This window comes from Talpa europaea, assembly GCF_964194135.1.
Source record: "Talpa europaea genome assembly, chromosome: 1".
NCBI classification, from domain to species: domain Eukaryota; kingdom Metazoa; phylum Chordata; class Mammalia; order Eulipotyphla; family Talpidae; genus Talpa; species Talpa europaea.
This window is the reverse complement of record NC_140073.1, coordinates 98,718,878-98,740,928: the sequence shown is the minus strand read 5'-3', so window position 1 is coordinate 98,740,928 and position 22,051 is coordinate 98,718,878.

Here is a 22,051-nt window from a genome sequence, read left to right as displayed (position 1 = left end):
CGATTTATTTTTTTTTGTTACAGACTTCTATGTCCTGTGGATTCAATTTCAAAAACAAATGAATGGCATTTGACATTTTCTATCAACATGCTCTGCTTTCCTGGTCTCTCCCACCTCAATCTAAATTAAATCACTTTGACCTCACTACTTTCCCCTTTAGATTTACAGTTTGAGGACAGAGACAACTTTTGATTAATAACGATAACATAAGGTCACTACTCTCAGAAAATCCAAATAGAGCTACAGGAGGGAGAGCCCCCAGTGGGCCTTTGACTTCTCAGAGGCCACACTGAATGAAGCAAGGTGACTGCAGCAGGGGCCCTATAGAGGGTGCCAACCTATCCTGAGATGCCAGCTGCACAGAGAGGGCTGTCTACACACAGCAGCAGGAAAATCTCAGAGAGGACATGTCCTCTTTCTTCCATACCGCAGTGCCTCAGGGCTGCACTAACCCAAAACTGGGGGCATCCTGTTAAGAAACAGAAAACCTAAAAATAGGCCTCAGAAAGTACTTTGACCTTGGCCTGAAAGTCAGTTAAGTGCTATGACAAGAAAGACCTTTTCCATGAAGATTATGCTCTTAAAGGTCATATATCATCTGCATGCAGAGTCTCAGTAAAACCACATTCAGAAAATGTGCATCTTGGCTATCCTTCAACTGTACAATCATTATATTTGGCTCTGGTTATTCTGGACATTAGATGCTTATGTAGGGGTTTCTTTCCCAAATTCCTCACGTGCAATGTTAGAGGTTATTAAACTGGATTAATAGTGACATTTAAGCAAATGTGCTATTACTGTATATCTCATACTTAATGATTCTGGAAAGAATTCAAGGACAAGGCAGGAAAAATGTTGCATTCAAGTAATAAAAAATATACATGCTTTAGAAGTAACTATAATAAACTAATGCCTACTCTTCAAGAAGTCTATCCAGAGAACCAAGAGACTATATATATTTAAAGTTTAGGTAATTAAATTCAGAACTAAAGAGTATTGGCCTTTATTTCTTATATATATTAGAGTTGTAACATTTGATATTTTCAACATGAAAGAACTTCTGGGGATCTTCATAAGTATTCCACATATACTTCAAGGCCGACTCTTAAACTGCAATTTTAAAAAAGCTCTTAAACAGGGGAAAGACCCTTTTATATACTTGGGTAACTTGGTAAGGAACAGTTTCTACCAATTAAACAACACATACTTTTTAAAGTCTCTTGGGGGTTCAGTGTTCCTTCAGTAGACTGAAAAATCTGGGGGAAAATGGACTTCATTAGCTACTACAAAAGTGTTGAAAGGATATTTGAAATGGTGTTTAATACCTGCAAAGACAGGAACAACCAGGGGTCTAAAGTTTCACTATAAAGATTGGTAAATAATACTGATTACAGGTCTTATTCAAACAGAAAATAATGAACATGTGATGAAAGAGAATAATGATCCAAATTGCTCTTAATCTTAGAATTGTGCCTCCTGATTGACCTAGAAATAATGGTGATAATCGTATGGTAAGGAAGCCAAATGCTTAAGAAAGTCATTAACCTTAGGGGAACACGATACCCATTTATTGTACTAGTAGAGTATTTTATTGAGTAAAATTTTCAAACCACTGTGTGTTTAGGAAAAATTCCAGTGTTAAGTCAAACCACATTCTTCTCTATTCCTCTGTAACTTGTAAAAGCTATTTAGGAATTCTTTATAGTTCATCATACATTTACTAAACACCTACTGTATGCTTGGCACACAACAGAATCAAACAAGGAATTGAGCGTTCCTAATGATAATTACTAATCTCACAATGGTTTATTTCTACTAAGCTGAAAAAGTAATGACTTTCTCAAACTAGTAAATTTGTACTTCAGACCTCAATTCCTGGCAAAGTTTAACAAACGTTTATAAATATGAAATAACTTTAGAGACACACAAAGCCTTTTTAAAAATTATGATGTATCATCTCTAGAAAAAGCCTCAGAAGATTTCAAATTTGAAATATCCTATTTCCCATTAACTTTTGTAGAGAACCCATGCAATCATTTGGATGTTAAATTCTTTTAAATGATTCTTGAGACCTTTAATGTGTTCGTAACTATGGTCTTAAAAATTTGTCACTCTTATTTAATTTAAAATGGTGGCACATCAGCATCTAATTGATAGAAATAAAAGTAATGAAAATGTGCTTCTCTTAAATGTGTTGACCAAGGAACTAGTCAATGTTAAGGCTTTGCCAGGTGGGGGCGGCAAAGAGCACTTTGCAAAGTTAGCTGAGGACGTCAAAACAGGGTGGTTGCCTGGGAACCCTCAGGGCACTGAGGAATTGGGTAAGATCAATCTGTGCGGGGAAATTAGCTGACTGGGAGTCTGGTAGCAGGATGTAGAAGCCCAGAGCAACAAGAGGGAGCAAGAAAAGGCTGAACGCAAAGTTTGGGTTTTGAAGTCACAAAAAAAGTGACTTTTGACACCAATGGTCACTACAGGGGAAGAACTGAATCTCCATTTGATGCTTTTCATGTGCAAAATGACTATGAGAATACATCACCACCTCGTAGAATTATTACTAGGTTGTAAGATAATGTATGTAAAGTGTGTAACACATCCCCTGACAGTATACAGAAAGGGCTTAACAAATGTTGTAAGCTATTATTATCATTTACTGCGGCTGCTGTCAGATTGGCTGGCAAAGTGGGGCTGACAGGGTTTGGGGGAAGGAAGTTCCCTGCAAAGGAAGCAAGGCAAAGGGATCCAGGATGGTGAGGACTCTCTATACTAAGTTGAGCTGATGACTTTTTGGAGATTTAAATCTGTCCACTAGGGATGTCCACTAGGATTGTGATCCTGTCTTAAAGATACCTTTAGAATTCAGTCATTTGTAGCAATGGAAATTGCTGGAAAGCAAATCCAGTGTCACTTCTGATCAAGACCTATTTCTCTTACAGTGAATGGGCTAAGTAAGAATGGGGCTGAGAAGTTCCGTAGAAAGGGGTCCTCAGGTACCCCAGGTAGGGCATCTGATGGAGATTGTTAGCTTGTTATCCCAATCCACTGATTTATGGAAGTTGATTTTTTTTTTTTTTTTTTTTTTTTGTGAATGGCCAGTGAAATTTCCATACATCTGAGTGCAGTTGCTGCAGTCTGCAGGATGTTCAGTGTTCTACTTCCTGGTGGGGATTATGGACATTTTTTGGTAAAAAATTTATTTATGCATACAAGAACTGGGGTGTTGGCCAGAGGTACGGGAGAAGGTGAGAGGATTCACCAGAGACAGAGTGGGGAGAAGAACAGGAGGATCTACTAGAATACACTGCTGAGGGGAGCAGCGGGTGAGACAGGAGAGGTCTGTGTGCTATGTGGGTAGCTCCCTGACCAGGATTAAACTATTGCTGTAGTGGTTGCTGATAGCTTGATAACACTGTGTCTTTAACCCCTGCACTACCAGGGAGGCCCCGATAATGGACATTTTGAATTGGACTTGCTCTTGAAGAATTCAAGAAATTTTTCTCTGGCCATAAAATATTTACAAACTAGACTCTCCCCTAGTAACTGCGCTGAGAGCCCAGGCTTTGGGAAATGGACGTGGGGGCACTTTGCTGGTTGTCATGGCTAGGATCATTCCCCCATCCTTAATCAAGGAAGATAAATGTGTCAGAATAGAACAGAAACTTCTTTGCTCCAAGTGGAATGGTAGGTGAGGCTTGGATAGCCCTGCACACTTTGCAGGTGAGGTTTGAGCTGGTCCTGGTCCTGCAGAGGTCTCCAGGGCCTAAGCCAGGACCCTGAGATTTGTGTTGAGATGGCTGTAAATCCCAAGAGAGCCCACCAGTCCCTACAGCATTAAACACTCATGATGCCATTACTTTAGTACTTGGTAGAGTTTTCATTAAATACCATGACTTCCCCCCAATTTTAGTAAATGGCCCAGCCATACAAATTTACCCCTATGTTCAATCCGAAGAGCTTCTATTTCTCACCACTCCTACATTAAACCCATTGGCCTCCAAAGATATGAAATCCTAAGTCTGTGCTATTTCCCTTGTTTCTTCTCTACCTTCTGATCCACCTTTCCCTGCTTTGCACTTGGGTTACAGCACGGTCTCCTCACGCTCCCTGCTTCTTCTCTAGACGTGTCCACCCCTTCTTCATAGAGCAACCTGTGGAGTCTGTTTAAAATTAAATGAAGTCAAATCATTCTAAGCCACTCTTAGAATCTTTGCAATTTCCCAGGATCCTCAGGATAAAGACCCTCTGTAGCATGTCTGCAAGGCCAAGTCTAGACTAGGTGTCGTTGGAGTGTATGTGAGCCACAGTCTCTGATAAGAGCCACCGGGAAACCCCAGTTGTAGGACAGGCAAAGAGATTCTTCAAAGTGTGACTTCTGGGTAGGTGACAAAGGACAAAGAGTTCTGGGAATTCCGCTGGAAGGGAACCCAAAAGAAGAATGGGCTTCCTATTCCTGTGCTAGGGCAGTAATGGAAATATGACTAATTGTGTAGGAACAGGTTAATAAAGTCGGGGGGGATTTCAGCCACACCCAACCTGGAGGAGGAAACCACTTCACTGTAAATCAAAGCATCTCTCACAACTCTCTTGATCTTAGTCACCAAAACAAGAACCCCAAATTGTGCAACTTACATATAATAATAGCTTCTGTTTATCAAGCTCCTACTAAAGGACTGGCTTTATGCCAGGTGCTTACCATGTTTGATTACAATGACTTTATAAGATAATTATCATCTCCATTTTTGCTATATGGAAACTGAGACTCAAAAGGTTACTAAAAGTCAAAAGACATGTGAGACATAAACTTTTAACAATTACCAAATTACCTTTCTCATCAAAAGGGTTAATGTTTATCACCAACTCATGTATAATGCACATCTGGCGATTATTACCCATCTCCCACCACTGGAGAGAAAGAGCCCCCCAGGGCAGGAACTCTGTGGCTTGTCCCTGTCATCAGAGCACACAGAACAGTGTCTGGTCACAGCAGAACATTAAAAGGGTTCTATTTTTTCCCCATCCTTACAATAGCAAAAGAAATGCAGCAAAGAATGAAGAAATGAATTGTAACATCTACTTTAATTTCCAAGTACTTTTGATTCAGTTTTACAAAAGTAGAAAAAAATAGAGTGAATATTCATGTGTCCACAGTGTTGGATATGTTTTTCTTATCTCTCCACTAAATATGTTATTAAAATACAAGTATGCCTTGTTCAACCAGAGGTTTCCATTAGCAACAAAATTAATTAAATTATGAGTCACCAACAGATGACATACTAAGGCCAATTATCCCCCTATGATTATTGTTTTCTGTTTTTCTAATTATAAAAGTCATAAAGTACACAAGCTAAATTTATTAATTTTAAACACAAGGTATGTCCTGTTATGAAAAGATGCCTAAGATACATTTTTATGAAAAAAAAAAAAAAGCTGTAAAATAGTGTTCATGACACATTTTTATCCCAGGGGATAATAATAATCATTATTGAAAGCTTACTATAAGCCAGATCTGTAATATATCTGATACGTGAATCATCTAATTTAATTCTTTTAGTGGTACCATGATGTTAGTCCTATACCTCCACTGTAGATAGTGCTATTCCCTCACATTAACGTTTCTTTTTAGTTTTTATTTTGAACCATCCCAAGCTTAGAGAAAGATTGCAACACAGAGTACATACACACACACATACATATGTACATTTTACTTCTACATTTACTTCTATATTTCCATATATTAAAGCCATGAGATCATACTAATATCTATAATTCCAGTCTTATCAAACAGAGTTTCCACTTTCTCTCTTTTTATGTATGTATTTCTCGTCTCCAATAATGAGAAACCTAGCTCCCGTTGTCCTCAACCGATTTACTTTTTTTTTTTTTTTTTTTAATATGGAACGCTTCACGAATTTGCGTGTCATCCTTGCGCAGGGGCCATGCTAATCTTCTCTGTATCGTTCCAATTTTTAGTATATGTGCTGCCGAAGCGAGCACGATTTACTTTTTTTTTAAAGATTTATTTATATATGCATACAAGAACTGGGGTACAGGCCAGAGGTGCGGGGAGGGGGTGGGTGAGAGGATTCACCAGAGACAAGAGTGGGGAAAAGAACAGGCAGATCTACTGAGATACACTGCCGAGAGGCGCAGGGAGTGAGACAGGAGAGGTCTGCTGTGCCATGTGGGTAGCTCCCTGGCTGGGGATCAAACTTGTGCAGCGCTGCAGTGGTTGCGGATATCTTCACAATGCGGCGACTTAACCCCTTGCACCACTAAGGAGGTCCAAACTATTTACTTTTTTACTTTTTGAATACACTCCCTCTGCCTATATCCCACTTCTCATTGTTGCTGCTGTCCCCTCCCTGGCAGGGATGTCTGTCTTATCCCCCCAATCCCATCAGTCACCACAATCTCCATCAATCTTTGCCTCAAATCTCCTCTCCTTTGTGGAGCAACAGCCTGATCTGCCCTTACAGCTCATGCCAGCACAAAGATGTTCCTTCCTCTAGCTAGACCCTCCTTACTCCGATTGAGATTGACACGCCACCCCCAGCCCCATCCCAACAGGGTAGGGAAAATGCCTAACCTACCTTTCAGGGCTGGTCATAGAAAGTGCTCCTGGGGATCCCAAGTTTTGAGATTGGGTCAAGCCTAATGTGTTAGCATCTTTGGTAGCTCATTTCCTGAAAAGACCAGTAGCATACATAGCCATTTAGCCAATCATTTGCATGAAAATGAAGCATAGAGGTGAGAGGGACAAAAAGAAGAAGGAAAAATGCTCCAGGGATGAAGATATTTCCTGAGCTGAATCCCAAGCAGCAAAGTCACCACTGATGTCACAACAGTGTTGCCAGCTAATAACGGGCTGCTTCATAAGTGTCAGGAGGGAACTGCAAACAGCACAACATTAAAAGGGTTCTATTTTTTCCATCCTTACAATAGCAACACAGCAACAGAGTGCTGATCTCGGAAAGACAAAGGCTGTGAAAATAAACATGCACTTAAGCCAGGGGGCACTTGGGTTGTGGGTTTTTCTTTTGAAATGTTAACTATCCAAACCTCTGCTGGGACCAGCTCCTGAGGGTGCAGTGGGAAGTCACCAGCCAATGGTAAATGGCTCAGAAAAGCTCTAGCTCTGCGTGGGCCTGCCAGACAACTGGGCTTTCTCTTTTCCTCACTTGCTTTGGCTGAGATACTTCCAAGGTGTTTCAGAAAGCAAAATGTCAGATTCAAAATAAAGAGCAGACACCCAGGCCAGGGCTGCATTTCGCTCTAACTGTGCTAATCGGTAGCTGTTTGGCTTCTGGTTCATATGCCACAGCCAAAGCTGGACTCAGGCCTACTCTTTCTCTATAGCAGAAGGATTGCTTGTGGTTCATGAGTTTAAAGTTTCTATTTGGTACTTCTTACTTCCATTTTGTTATTACTTCACCTACTCCACCTACTTTTTGTAGACAAACGACCTCACTTTTGTCTACACATTTCTGGAAACCTTTTTACTTCATCTCCTTCTCTTTTGTTGTAATTATTATTATTAACTATTTTTCCCCCTTCCCGACACCTGTGGCTGCCTCTTAGGACTTTGGAAAAGGAGGTGAACTTTTTGTCTCTGGGAGATGCTTGGAGGATGATCTTTAAAGTCAGCCCCCAAAATCTCCTCCCATGTGTCTACATATAATAACAGCGCTCCTTTCTTGATGCAAATCCTCTCCACTCAACCAGTACATCTGCCCCTTTCTAGAAATGGCTTGATTCAGGATCCACTCAACATTCACAACTAGAGAACAAAACCTCCTGCTAGTGTTATAGAGCAACCCCGATATTAAACGGGTTCCTGGCTGTGGGTCCTCACCCGCGCGCTTTAAAGGGACTTATGAACACTCTACTACAGACACACACAAAAAAGGTTAATAAAAGGTTTATTTACAAGAGGAAAGGAAATAAGGAAAATGTACAACTCAGGGAGAAAATAGGGAAATAAAGTCTTTAATGCGTCCTACCCGATCCGACAACCTGGAAACCCAAAGTCACTCTCAGAGCTGGCCGGACGCTGCGAGCTTGTGGAGAGCCCAAAATGGGGTCCCCCAAAGCCCACGTGTCTGCCTTTTCTATCCGCCTGGCTGCTTAACCCCACCCTCAGGTCCCAGCCACCTTCCCTTTGGTGGTGATGGGATTTGGAGTTCCCAGTGTCTTTGGCTTTGACCTGGGGTGGGGGTGGAGTCCACAAAGCCTATATGGAAATAGCTTTGGGACATCCTTTTCCCCCTAACACTAGGAGGATACATATTTCTAGGCACTTGACACCTGCATTTTGTTTTCTTCAATACCAGACTGTGGCTCTCAATCTTTTCCCCAATTCAGCTTATACAAGTTCAGCATTCCCTACATCACAACCCAAGAAATTTTTGGAAACATTTAGGTATACATTGTTCTGAGAATAGGTTTTTTAACCATGAATCATAAGAGCCCAGGAGTCCAGCACATGGGATCAAGATAGGTGTGACACACTTTCTCTAGGAGAAGCTTCCAAACTAAGTCCAAAGTCTAGGACAGGCGAATGCTTTCCATTCATTCCTCTTAACCACACTGTTCACTTTGCCACCCCTTGCCATGCTGTAAGTGGAGGCTGACCCTTCAGGGTGATGACAGATTTGCCTCTTGGCTTCCTTTGCTTCAGCCACAGGGGGACCACAGGCCATCAGTGAGGGGTAGAACAGGGACGTCAGTGTATTTGTTCACTAGTTCTCTCTTCATGCGTTACTATAGACTGGCTGAACATTCTAGCTCCTGTGGGGCATCTTCTCTTTCTAGTTTTTGTTCCCACCTATCTTTTGTTGCCTCAGGCCATGGAGAATTAAAGTATCCTTCTATAAGCCCAGGGAGTTGCATCACCCCTTGTGATCTCTCTAGAACCTGCCAACACCTTTGTCACTAAATCCTGTATTAAGCTCTTTCCAAATCATCCAATTTGAGTGGACCATCTGTTTCCTGCTGCTGATTTGAAGCTTACACAAGTTCTCTGCTTAGGGAAGACAGAAACAGGTGTATGTGAGAAACTGCAATAGGAAGTGATTAAGAACCCTGTTAACTGGACACTGAAACCCTTGAGTAGGAAGTCAAGCCAATCTGACACAGAAAAACAAAGAAGAAATATCTTTATTGTAGATTAGCGATGCAGAAAAGAGAACAAATTGACACCTGGAGGTACCAAACTCAGATTCTTAATAATAACAGATTTACTGTGCCTTTATTATTGGACAAATACTGTGACAAAGACTTAATACATTCTCACAGTTTAGATTATTTTACCCACTTACTAGATAGAGAGACTGAGTGTATTGATCATTGCTGTTTTTGTCTACCCAACATGCATTTCTCAACATCTTTCAGTAATAACACTTTTCTTTCCTGCAAGGGACTCTCACATGTTTTAGGAGAGCTATCTATCTCATATAAATAGTATTTGATTTAGTGATGGACATGTAACCCAAACAAGCCAGTAAGGTTTTCTTCACATTTGATATATGAACTTAAGGAAAGAGCTAAAAGGATAATGACGTGAGCTCCCACCTTTGGGGCACTAGGTAAAGTACTCAGAAATATATTATACAAGTTGGAGGGGGAAAACAACAGTGGTAGACTTTGCTAGTTCTTCAGAACAAAACTAAGAGTTCTTCATAACAAACCTGAAAGGGTGAAACTGCTCCCAAATAAATTAATTGTAGCCTCTAATAAAGTCCAAGAATATGTGTAGAAATAAAGGAATATGCAGTATCTGGGCCTCCCAGTGGTGCAGGGGTTACAGACACAGCTCTTTCAAGCTATCACCAGCCACTGCTGCATGAGTTTGATCCCTGGCTAGGGAGGTGACCCAAGTGGCACAGGAGACCTCTCCTGCCTCGCCTGCTGCTCCCCTCAGCAGTGTATCTCAGTAGATCTGCCTGTTCTTTTCCCCACTCTGTCTCTGGTGAATCCTCTCACCTCACCGCACCTCTGGTCTGTACCCCATTTCTTGTATGCATCAACAAATAAATCTTAACAAAATAAAATAAAGCATTAGTAAATTCAAGGACATATCAATAGAAACTATTCAAAATGAAATACAGAGAGAAAAATGACTGGGAAAAAATGAAAGAGCATCAGTGAGCTGTGGACAACCTTGAACAGCCTATTATTCTGAGATTGTAGTCCCAAAAAGGAAAGGAAAGAGCATAAGGAATATTAAAAAAAAAATTGAAAAACTAATGATCGAAATTTTCCAAAGTTGTTGAAAAATATGATCATCCAGATCTAAGATATCCAATAAACCCCAATAACATGAAACAAAGAAATCATAGCAAGTCACATCATAACCAAATCAGGGACCTCTCCCGATGGTAGTATCCCCAGAAGTCACACCTGCCCTGCAAATGAGAGCAACCCCAGGGTATTTCAAAGATGTTGATATTCCCTTCACTTCATTATTTCACTAATGTATTTCTCAATAGCTTAATAAAGGGAATAAATTCTGGGCCTTCTAGTGAAACATAAATGTGAGGTTGATTATCCAAGTTATACATAATATATCAAGACAAACCTTCTTACCTCCCTAAAGCTGTGGATTCCCTCCTCCACATCATACCAGGGAAGTTCTAGCTTGTCATCTCATTATATACAGACCACAATTAAGTCCAAGTTTTAGCCAATAAAACAAAAAAAGATGTTAGAGCTACCTCCAGCTGCATGAGCTGACACCTAAGTACATGCATATTCATAAGTTCTACCTAATCTACTGCTATATCTGCTTTGGATAAATATCCGTAGAATGCACTCTTAAACATGTTGCCAAGACTTCTGTTGATATATATTACCAGTAACATGCTGAGATTTGACCCAACCCTCAGGTTCAGTGGCAAGAGGGGGCAGTTTCTGAAGGGAAATGGACACTTTCTTTTGTGACATCTGACCCATATGAAGTTATCACAGGGTTTTTCCAGTGAAGTAAGGACACAACAGTGGATAGATTCTCATGCAATCACATGCTCTTATCAAACACCCATTTCTCAGAAATGCCTGGTTTATTTTGAGAACTAAAATGGTTTATTGGAGACTCAGTTATCATGGCAATTAGGAAACAGCTTAAAAAGAAATTCTATCTTGCCAGTGGAGTATACGCTTTAAATCAGAAACCATTGAAGAGTGGCATGTCCCCTATGGATCTGTCAATTAAGGGACAAAAGTAAAGGAACAATCTTTCTTGAAAGCAAATTCAAAACTTTACCTCTGAGGAAAACAGAATTTGCTGACAATTTAAAAATAGCTATTTCCCAGCCCTAATCCAACCTTCTCATTACTACTAAGCCACAAGTTTCTAAAAAGAATATTAAAATCCAATGCTAGCTACCTGAAAATGTAGGGATCTTTATAAACGTTCAATAGCATGCTATAAAATGATAATTTTAAATAAAAGAAATGAGCAAAGATTTCCAAATTGAGCAGTAGAGTGCCTGACAGCAAAATAAAAAATAGGGAGAGCCAGAAACAAAGTATTATGTGATGCCCCAAATATGTTTTCCTGATTCCATGATAAGCTCTCTAGTTCATCCTCCTATTTGATCTAATAACCAAACAGACAAGCAGTCCCCTGGTGTTACAGGCAGACAAATTGCCCTTAGAGCTTAGGGCTCTATTCCAAAGAAATGTTATGAGAAAACAACAGGAAAGGCTTCCTGCTTGCTGCGCTTGCTCAGCCACTGTAATGGTGTTAGGACACACTGTTGAGGTTAAGAGGTAAAGGTTAAATTGATGTCATTCTCTCGGTCCTCCCGAAAATTCTCTCGGTTGACTGAAAATTATAAGTTGAGATGAAAACAATAAATGAAGAGAATTATGGTTATTTTCTTAAAGTTTTATTACTGGTGAGTAAATGTCTTTTCAGGATGCAGCTTATCATTCAAAGGCATATCATATTACTCAATTTCTGCCTACAGAGGTTTCCTTTGAAACAATTCCGTAGTAAACTTGGCATTCATGTGGACTCTGATCAATATGGTCTCCAGCAAAGCAAACCTAGGATTTGGGAAAGTATCTGAGCCCTTATGAGCTATAGCTGAGCTTACCTAAAGACTGGTTTTCGGGGGTGCTTTTTCTCTGCTGAATTTTAGAAAACTAGAAGAATTTGGTAATCATGCAAATCCTCAATGAATACAAGCATGAAATGGCTATCAAAGTTTTAGAATTAAATAGAAGAATTATGTTCTCTAGAATCTAATTCTTATTTCCAAGTCATTTTGGTTACCTGCAATTAGGAACAACATGACTCCGACCTTACGTGGGAAATCATCCATTCATTTGATAAGGGTAAACCAGTTCTCAGGTAATACATGAGACAACAAATTAATCATAAAATCACTTAGCAAAGAAAGAAGAGCTCTGAGAAAATAGCTTTTAAAAAATAGTATGTTTAGGGAATAGTCATGTCTCCTACACTAACCAGAGTGATGGTAAATAAAATTAAGATATGGCCAAAGCTATACAAAACTATGAAAAAAATTTCTCTCCAAATACACCAAATTTCTCTGCAATTATGTGGGCCTACTGTGTACACTGTAGTGATGGGATATCTTCTGTGTTCCAAGTTAAACTGTGTCACTTTGGTTTTAGAGAAACTAAAGGGAGAAAACTAAACAGATTCAGATCCAAATGTGAGATTAATGCAAACAATCATCCTTGCACTGAGCTGGGACAATATTGCTAAAATCAGTCTATAGGACAATTAATCAATTTATAGCAAAATGCTTTAAAAATGGCATTTCCTTTGAATAGGGTACTTTGGTTTACTCTAAAGAAATAATCAGGTATTCTGTTTTGCAAAAATGGTCTTCATAACAAAGAACAAGTAATTTAAATACCTAAGAAGACTTTTAATGTGCTTTTTCCCAAATTGTCAATGGCCAGTACATTAATAGGGAAAAAAAAACATTTTACAAACCATGTGTCCATTATTTTCCATTTCTTAAAAGTGTGTATGCATATATGTGTGTGCATGTGAAAAAAATGTGAGAGAACAGAGAGTATTTTTTCTGGGGTCTTTCTTTTCCTATGTTCAAATTTTTCTCTAATTAAAAAAGGAAACTGAGTAGCCAACTACTTTAAAGAGTATTATGAATTCATGGTTAAACAAGGTGATAGAAAATAAGGCACTAGTGCAATCTGCCCACATAAGTGGTTCTAAAATACCCTTTCTCCACCTTCAGTAATAACTACCTTCCTTTCAATGAGTGGATAGATTCAAAAAAAGTTGTGAAATTGTGCCAATATGTGTTCCATCATCTCTTAATTATTTGCGTCAACTGATGGGAGCTGAAATATGGAAAACATCAAAAATATAATTCTAAATTAGTTTGTGCTTGGACTTGGAATATGACCAGATACATGTGCTTAGACATGAATTTACCCCCCACTAATCCTCAGACCTTGTCCTCACTACTTTTTGGCCTGGCTCCCACTAGCAGCTCTGGGGAGGTCCCCAAGAACCAAAGAAAATCTGAGAAAGGATTGTTTGTTGATGGAGATTTGGCTCTGAATTATGGATATTTATATGTGTAAATTAAAAGGCATCCATATTTAAGCATCTACATATTTATATTCCACCTACACTAGTGAATTTTCCATAGTTTTTTTTTATTATAAAAGGAGAGTGTTATTTGTGTAGAACCCTCCAGATTTGGCGAAAGTAGTAACTAGGGTCATGGCAGAGCTGGCTATATAATTTCAGGGCTGCAGTAAAAAATGAAAATAGGGGGTCCTTGTTCTAAAATTATTCGGAGGTTAAGGTGGCAATAGCAGACCATTACACCGAGAACAGGGCCCCTATAAGTATGAAACGCACAAGCCATTTGCCCAGGAAGCCAGTCCTGAGTCTTGGTGTCAGGTATACACAAGATCAAATTCCATGCTTTCATTTACAAACTGGGTTTCTTAAGTAAGTTCTTTAATCTTTCAAAGCTTCAGTTTTTCATCTGTGAAATGGGAGTAATGGGAGCACAGTATCGGTTCAAAATTTTGACAATTAAAAGAGCATTACATTAAGGGGACAGCAGAGTGTCTGACTCTTGGGCATGCTTTCTTCTCCACTGGGTATAGAGCAGTTAGGTCATATTCTTTTTTTTTTAATTATTTTTTTAATTTTATATATTTTATACATCATTGTTCATTTTTGCACAATGTATGAATTTTCATCTTGGTTATAGTCCCCATACAATTCCCACCCCCACCCCCTTGTTTTGATCCTACTTCCTCCTCCCTCCCCTGTAGTGTGTCTCTGGTTTAGTTGCTTGTTGATTTTGATTTTTACTTTATTATAATTAGTCTTTTTCCTGGTCCCTTATTTAGGTTTTCTAAATTCCTGCTATGAGCGAGGCCATCTGGTATTTTTCTTTTTCTTTCTGGCTTATTTCGCTGAGCATGATCCCTTCCAGCTCCATCCATGTTGCTGCAAATTGCATGAGTTTATCTTTTTTGATTGCTGAGTAATATTCCATTGTGTATATGTACCACATCTTCTTGATTCAGTCATCTATTTTTGGGCATTTGGGTTGTTTCCATAGCTTAGCTATTGTAAATAGTGCTGCTATAAACATAGGGGTAAAGGTGCCCTTTTGAATTAATGTTTCTGTGTCCCTTGGGCAAATACCTAGAAGTGGAATTGCTGGATCGTATGGAAGCTCCATTTTTAGCAGTTTGAGGAATCTCCCCACAGCTTTCCATAGTGGTTGGGTCATTATGCACTCCCAGCAGCAGTGCAGGAGAGTTCCTTTTTCTCCACATCTAGAGGTCATATTCTAAAGTGTAGGCTTGAGGATGGCTCCCCACCTTAAAATTATTTTTGGTTGCCCATTATCTACAAAATAAAATGAAAATGCATATTCTGGCAAAAAAGACCTTACTCTTCATATTTTTTCCACTTTTCTGGTCTTGCCACCTGCTACTCTCCCAAGTATATTGAGGACCAGTTTCACTTTTCCTTAAGGGTCAGTAGATATGTATAACAGGGGTAAGCGACAGCCCAAATGGAGTCACTGATGTAAGTCACATGTCATCAAACTGAGACAATTACAGTTTCAGCTTTCCCCAAAATGGAATCTTCAACAAGTCAGTCAGGAATAGCCTGAGCAGCACTAGCTAGGTAATTTGCCTGATAGACACCTATTATGCCCTAAATGAAAGTAACTTTGAAACAACCAACCTGCTTTTTCACTTAGTATAACTTTTTTGTTCCTGCTCCTTCTGCCTATAAAAATCTTCCATTTTGTACAGTTCTAGGTAGTTCCTTACTATCTGCTAGGTTGGATGTTGCCCAATTCAAATTGGTTTTTGCTCAGGTAAACTATTAAAAATTAATATGCCTCAGTTTATCTTTTAACACATATAATAGATGTTTCTTTGTCCCAGGCACTATGCTAAACATTCTGTTGGCGGGAACACTTATTCTCCACTCCTGAATTTTATTCTCATGAGAGGGAGCTCCAAAAACAGTAACCCTCCTGGATACTCCCAGCCCCTCACTTACCTTCCCCTGGGTAGGTGTGATTTATCTCATTGGTAAACTCAGAAGAAAATGAGTATAATTCAGCTTCTTCCTCTTTTCTGGAGCAAATCTCCTCCCAGGGAGCATGTGCTCTCAGTTGATCTCAGGTATGCACTAAGTTAGCAGCAAAGACCTTTGCCCAGTGGGAGACCTATTGTATAGGATGTTGCTGACTAGGTAATAAGTCTGTCTATATATTTTTTTTAAAGATTTATTTATTTATGCATACAAGAACCGGGGTACAGGCCAGAGGTGTGGGAGTGAGAGGATTCACCAGAGACAGAGTGGGAAACAGAACAGGCGGATAGACTGAAATACACTGCTGAAGGGAGAAGCGGGCAAGTCAGGAGAGGTCTGTGTCACCATGTGGGTATCTCCCTGGCCAGGGATCGAACTCATGCTGCAGTGGCTGCGGATAGTTTCATAGTACTGTGTCTTAACCCCTTGCGCCACCAGGGAGGCCCAGACTGTCTGTTTTTGATGTTTGAAGCCAGAAAACCCAGGTCTCCAAGGTCAGACTCATCAATGTCTCCTATCTGTTTGTTAGATGGTTCAAACTTGGGTGAGGAGAATGTGTATTATTTATTGAGGTTTGCCAAATACGCCAATAAAATCTACACCCATTAATTCCTATAAACCTCATAACTACCACAGGAGACAAGCATTCTTATCCTGCAATTTTAATAGAGAAGTGAGGATTAGTGATCAGGTAAGTGGTATAGTCAAAATCTGAACTAGCTCTATATAAATTTTCCCATTTTGTTTTTGTATGAAAGTTTAATAATAAACAATAAGAACATTCAAATTTTGGTTTGATGTTGAAAAGAAAACTAACACAGTATTATATCCAGGATACTTATATCCGATTTGGCAGAAAAATAAGCCAAGCTAAACTTAAATTCAGCAAATGCTAAATTTTATTTTAGGATGAGCAAGCTGCAACCATAATAAAAAATTGTATTTACAGCTGACAGCAATACCCACGTTACTGTATAGGTCTTACACACTACAATCTGAAACTGCATATCATCATCTACAAGGTCTGACAAATAGTAAAAGGTATGTTTCTGGAGATTTCTCATTAACAACAAAGCTTGCAATTTTCTGTGGAATTGTTTTGTCTACCTTTCTCAAAACGTGTAAAACACCTCCTCAATGGTGAACCCATTCTAATTTGAACATCTGATTATTTTCAATATTCTGGGAATTCCTCCACACCTTATCTATTTCTGAGAAGGTGAAAAGAAGGGAATTTAGAATATTTGAGGTAGTGACTGCCAACTTACCACCACCTAAAGAATGAGCTCTGCCTACCCCAGTTCCTGCAGGTAGTATACCAACCAGTCATCAACAGTTACTGTTTCAACTCTTCATGCTGAATTAATTGCTAATGAGAAAAATAACAAAAGGGGGCAGTCCCCAGAAGTTCTAGACCTGCAATTTAATATAACCACTTACATCCTGACTAAACCCTTCTTTGCATGATCATAGTTACTGTGTTTTTTAAGATTCCTACCAAGATTCCTCCCTCCTGTGCCCCACCTCTTATCATAAAGAATGTCAGCATTGTGCAGTATTTTCTTCTTTATCATGTCTGTATCCCTCCATACTTTGCTCACCAAGATGTATTTTTACCTCTGTCATATTTGTCTACTCCCATTTATTCATTTCATAGTATTTCTATCAGGAAGCAATACATACAAAATATTCCCAAGCATATAACTATTTTTTTGTGTGGATCTTCCTATATTTCCCATATATATATACCCTGGCCTAACATATCTCTCTTTTTTTAATATGATTCTTGCCACAGATTGTCTCTTTAACATTCTATCCAAAAATGCAACTGAGAAGACAAAGAGGACAGAGTGTGAAGGAATGTAACTCGTACTCTTTGTAACTGGCACTATTTATCAGGTGTGCTTTTTTGTAACCAGCTTTGGGGCACTTCAAAACATGCCTCCCAGTCAGTGCTCAGTCCTTTACAGGTCCAGTGAATAATGAGAAGTCTGGAGATTAGAAAAGGTAACCAGTGAGATTACTCTGTTGGAGCAACTGTCTTTTTCTTTGGGAGAGGTTGACTGATCCATCAAGATGTTCTCGAGAATGGTTGTTGACTCAAAAGATGGGTTTTAATCTGCATGGGTAGAGCAACTTGTTTACAAAAAGGTTTGTATATGAATATGAATATTGCCTTGCTGATATTGTTGTAGTCTGAAGATAAGGGATAATTTACCTTTGGAAAAAAAAAAAAAACACAGGTAACTTGAGGTACAGAGTGGTAAATGATTAACTCAAGAACGTGTAAAGTATAGGGGGGAAAAAAAGAACATGTAAAGTATGATTTTGAGTTTAAAAAATTTAAATTCAAACTCCCCTCAGTAACCTGATGGTGAAAAGGGCTTCTGATCCCCAAATTTCCTAAACTGTAAGATGTAGAGAATCAAGGAGCACAGCCCCAACTTGCTTTGTCTTACTATGTTAGAAATCCTTGAGATGGAGCTTTGCACATTAGAGCCTACAGGCCTTTCATTCCACCCAAAAGTCTTTCGTTGTCTACCTTCAGTCTTCTGCCAATAGCAACCCTTACCTCTCTGGTTTAAGCAGGCTGTTCTAAATAGTTGCCGGTGGTTACTGTGGTAACAGACACTTAGGTTTCAGCTTCAAATGCCTCTTTTAATGAGGCAATTTCAAGAATATTTGTGATAAATTACCAGACCACAGACTTAACTGTGGGAAGTTTTGCTTTGGAAAATCTAATAAAAAGAAAGCAGAAAGAATGAGCAGCACATGCAATAAAGAAAATGGGGCCACATTTAGAGGGGCAAATGGAAGGGATCCCAGGTCCGACTACCAAAAGCCAAATCAGAAGCAACTCAAATCAGAGCTTTAAATTATAAATGGTCTCTGAAGGGTTACCCACAAGACCGAGCCAAGCTTCCTCAGGAGGAAGAATGGCAAAGTGAGAGTAGAGAGGGGTGAGAGTGGCCGTTTCTTTTAAAGAGCTTCCATTTCTTTTTTATCACTCACTGTGGAGTTAAATGTCAGCAACAGTCTTCCCTTGGTGTCCCCATTTCTGAAAGCAGGAGACACTGTGACCTTAGCTAAAAAGTGAAAATTAGGTAAAAAGTAAAATTTAGCATAAAGTGAATTTCATAGCAATCTAGTTTACAAATCCCAAAGACATAGCAGTCCTGATGCCATCATTAATCTCTTACCTAGATAGCCTTTAAAAAATTTCACAGAAAACTAGGAGAAATTGAATGCATTGCTACACTATCACATGGAAGGAAACATATCATAATTAGCCAAAGGAGGACATGTCAATCATCATTACTATGCTTTAATATAAAAGCAAGCCTTGTCATTGTTATAGCTTGATGTTCTGCCTGGTCTCCAGCAAGACAATGGCCTAAAGGAGCTTTCATAGACATGTTACATTTCTGGCAGGGCTCCTTAGGTCCCTACAGGAACATCTTACTCTTGCTGCACACGGAAAGCACCAGAGAACAGATGCATTACAGTTTGTGACAGGAGAACAGCCTGTGGATTCCGCCTACTCCCTCCAAGTCCATCTGGGAGGTGGGTGAGACAGGGAGCCCACAGAGAGGGGGGCTCTCCTGGGAATCCCTTGGGGTACCATGGCTATCGGTGCTTTATTTTCAGTAGATGGCACTGTGTCTATTGAGATAAGTAAAAGGAGAGTCTAGATGGCAAATCTAATTGTTTCTAGAGAAAGCACACTCCATGTGAGAATGCGTGGTATTTTTTTTTTTTTTTTACTTAGTAACTTGATAACACAAATAGTATTCAGTATTCATGTTAGCACCCTCTTTGGAGGTCATGGAACTTTATGATTTATTATTCTGGCTCTGATGCAGGACTGTGGTGGAGCCCAGGGCCATCCTATGAGGGATAGAGTTGGAATAAAAATAAATCACTCAGAATGTTCACCCACTTTACCACCCAAACACATACATCAGCACCTGTACTCCCATCTGTTCCCTGGATTCCCGCCCTGGACACTGAATCCCCTTTCACCCCACACTGGAAACTCTAACATCTTGGTTCCTGCCCGCACACAGGGATCCTCATACCCCCAGAGTAGAGGCTGCCAGAAGAGTTTCTTGGACCTTGGTGGTCCTGTTAGCAGATCTGTTCGTTGCCTTCCACCCCTTTTCCTTTCTAATAGACACCCAATTATGTTTTCTTCCAGGAGTGCTTTCAGGAAAGTAGATACAAGCCCCAATAGCCAAAGCAAGGTCATTTTTAGTCAATTGTGGTCTTTTAAATGGGAAGAGAAACTCAAGTTTCTTCTTAGAAAATGAACTCAAACATAGTATGGAGGATGGAGCAGTTGAAAGGATTTATGGGCCAAGCACAGTGCTATGCACTTAGTAGAACATTCTCTTTCATTCCTTATAATAATCCTGAGATAAGTACTATGATACAGGTTTTACAGATGAGAAAACTAGACCCCAGAAAGTTTAAATATCCTGCCCCAAATCTTCCTTGCTATTGACAGGGCCTATGAGGAGATCCTAACCTTAGGGAGTCTGCTTTGGGACTTCTTGGAAGTCCCACATGCAAGAGAAAACTCCCATTTCTGTCCTCTAATATTACCTTCTGATATGATATCTGATACTACAGCATTATCTAGACACAACTCCAAGAGCCAACCTGAGTTGAAGTTGACAGAGCAACACCTTGGTCATACTCTAGTTACTGAATGAACAAATTCTTGAATTTCAGGGTGATGCTTCAACAGCCTTGAAATATATGTGCTTTATTTGTAACCTGAAATATCCTAATAAATACAACCTAAGACCCTGGACACTAAGGATTAGAAAAAGGATTAGTGCTAAGCTCAAAGCAGATGCCCGTGGGTGACTGCCAAAGCAACAGGATATGAGAGCACCCATCAGGTTCTCTACATTGGATGGCGTCTAATGAACCAATCCAATCCTTTCTAGAGGAGCCTGAATATGATAATATTTTATCCCATCTTCTCAGCAAGCTCTCTTCATCAATTAACCCATCTCTCTTTTGCATCTTCAGTGTTTTCTGCTCATGTTAGCAGCTTTCTAAATACCATTTAAACTGTTCATATTAAAATCTAATGTAACACCTTTATCAAATATCAGCCTTCATATATTTATATCACTCTAAATATCTCTTTCACAATGGACTTATAAAGTAATGGTCTCCAATTCTAATCCTTCCAGTCACTCTTCAACCCATGGCAATTTACATCTGCAGTATAAAAACAGGTCATCTTCTCTTACAGATGTTACAAAATGGAATAAAATAGGCTATCAGTTGCTGCATATCAAATTGTCCCCCAAATTAGTCATTTAAAACAGAAGTTTCCATTTATTATCTGTCACGATTCTGTGGGTTGACAGGGCTCAGTGGATGACTCTGTTCTGCATGGCATTGGCTGGAGCTGTGGTTGCCTAGAGGCTTGACTCGACTAGAACCACCACTATGGCTCATCCACATGGCTGGCAGGTGGTAATGGCTTTGGGCTGGAAGCTTAGCTACAAGTCAGTGCTACTCCTCATGGCCCCTCCATATGTGGACTTTCCACAGCATGAAAGATGGGTTTTGAGAGGAAGTGTTACAAATTTGTGAAAGTAGAAGTGACCTAATCTCACAGGTTAAAACAACCCTACTTCTGCCACATTTTGTTGGTCAACATTAGTCCAATATGGTTCAAGTTCAGGGTGAGAAAGATAGATTTCATATCTTTATGGGATTCATTTGTAGCTATTTTTTAATGTACCCTGGTTATTAATGGTCTTTGCAATTGCTGAATAAAATGAAAACATTACAGTTCTGATTTTATGTGGCATGTGATTTTCTTTCAACTCTCATGATAGCACTTCTGGTTTCAGAGAACCTCTAGAGACACCCTTGCTTTCTTATGAAGAAAACTTCTATTTTGCTCAAACTCAAAACATCACTGCTCCTTAGAATTCCAGCATCAGCCCTCTTCTATTATCACTTTACTTGCTGGACATCTTAATAAATCCAAGACTTTCATTACTGTCTACATAGTAATCACTTTCTTTACTCACAGCCCATATTGCTCACTTAAGTTCCAAATATAGATGTCCCACTCCTTACTGAACATTTTCTATCTCCATTTAAATATCCTACAAGCTTCACAAATTCAAACTGTATAAAATTGAGCATCTATTTCTCCCAAAGCTCCCATCTCAATGTTATATCTATGACTAATAATTCCCCCAGTTACTTGATACAGATAATTAATCATTTTTTTACATTTTTCTTTTGCTCAACCATATATCCAGTCACAAAAGATAATTAACATTATCTCTTATTATCTTTCAAGTTTGTTAGTTTGTCTATATCGCTTCTCTGATACTCTAGTACTGAACTCTAGCTTAGATCACTATCATCTTTTATCTGATATATGTCAGCATCTTCTATTTCATTTTTTCACCTCCAGATTGGCCT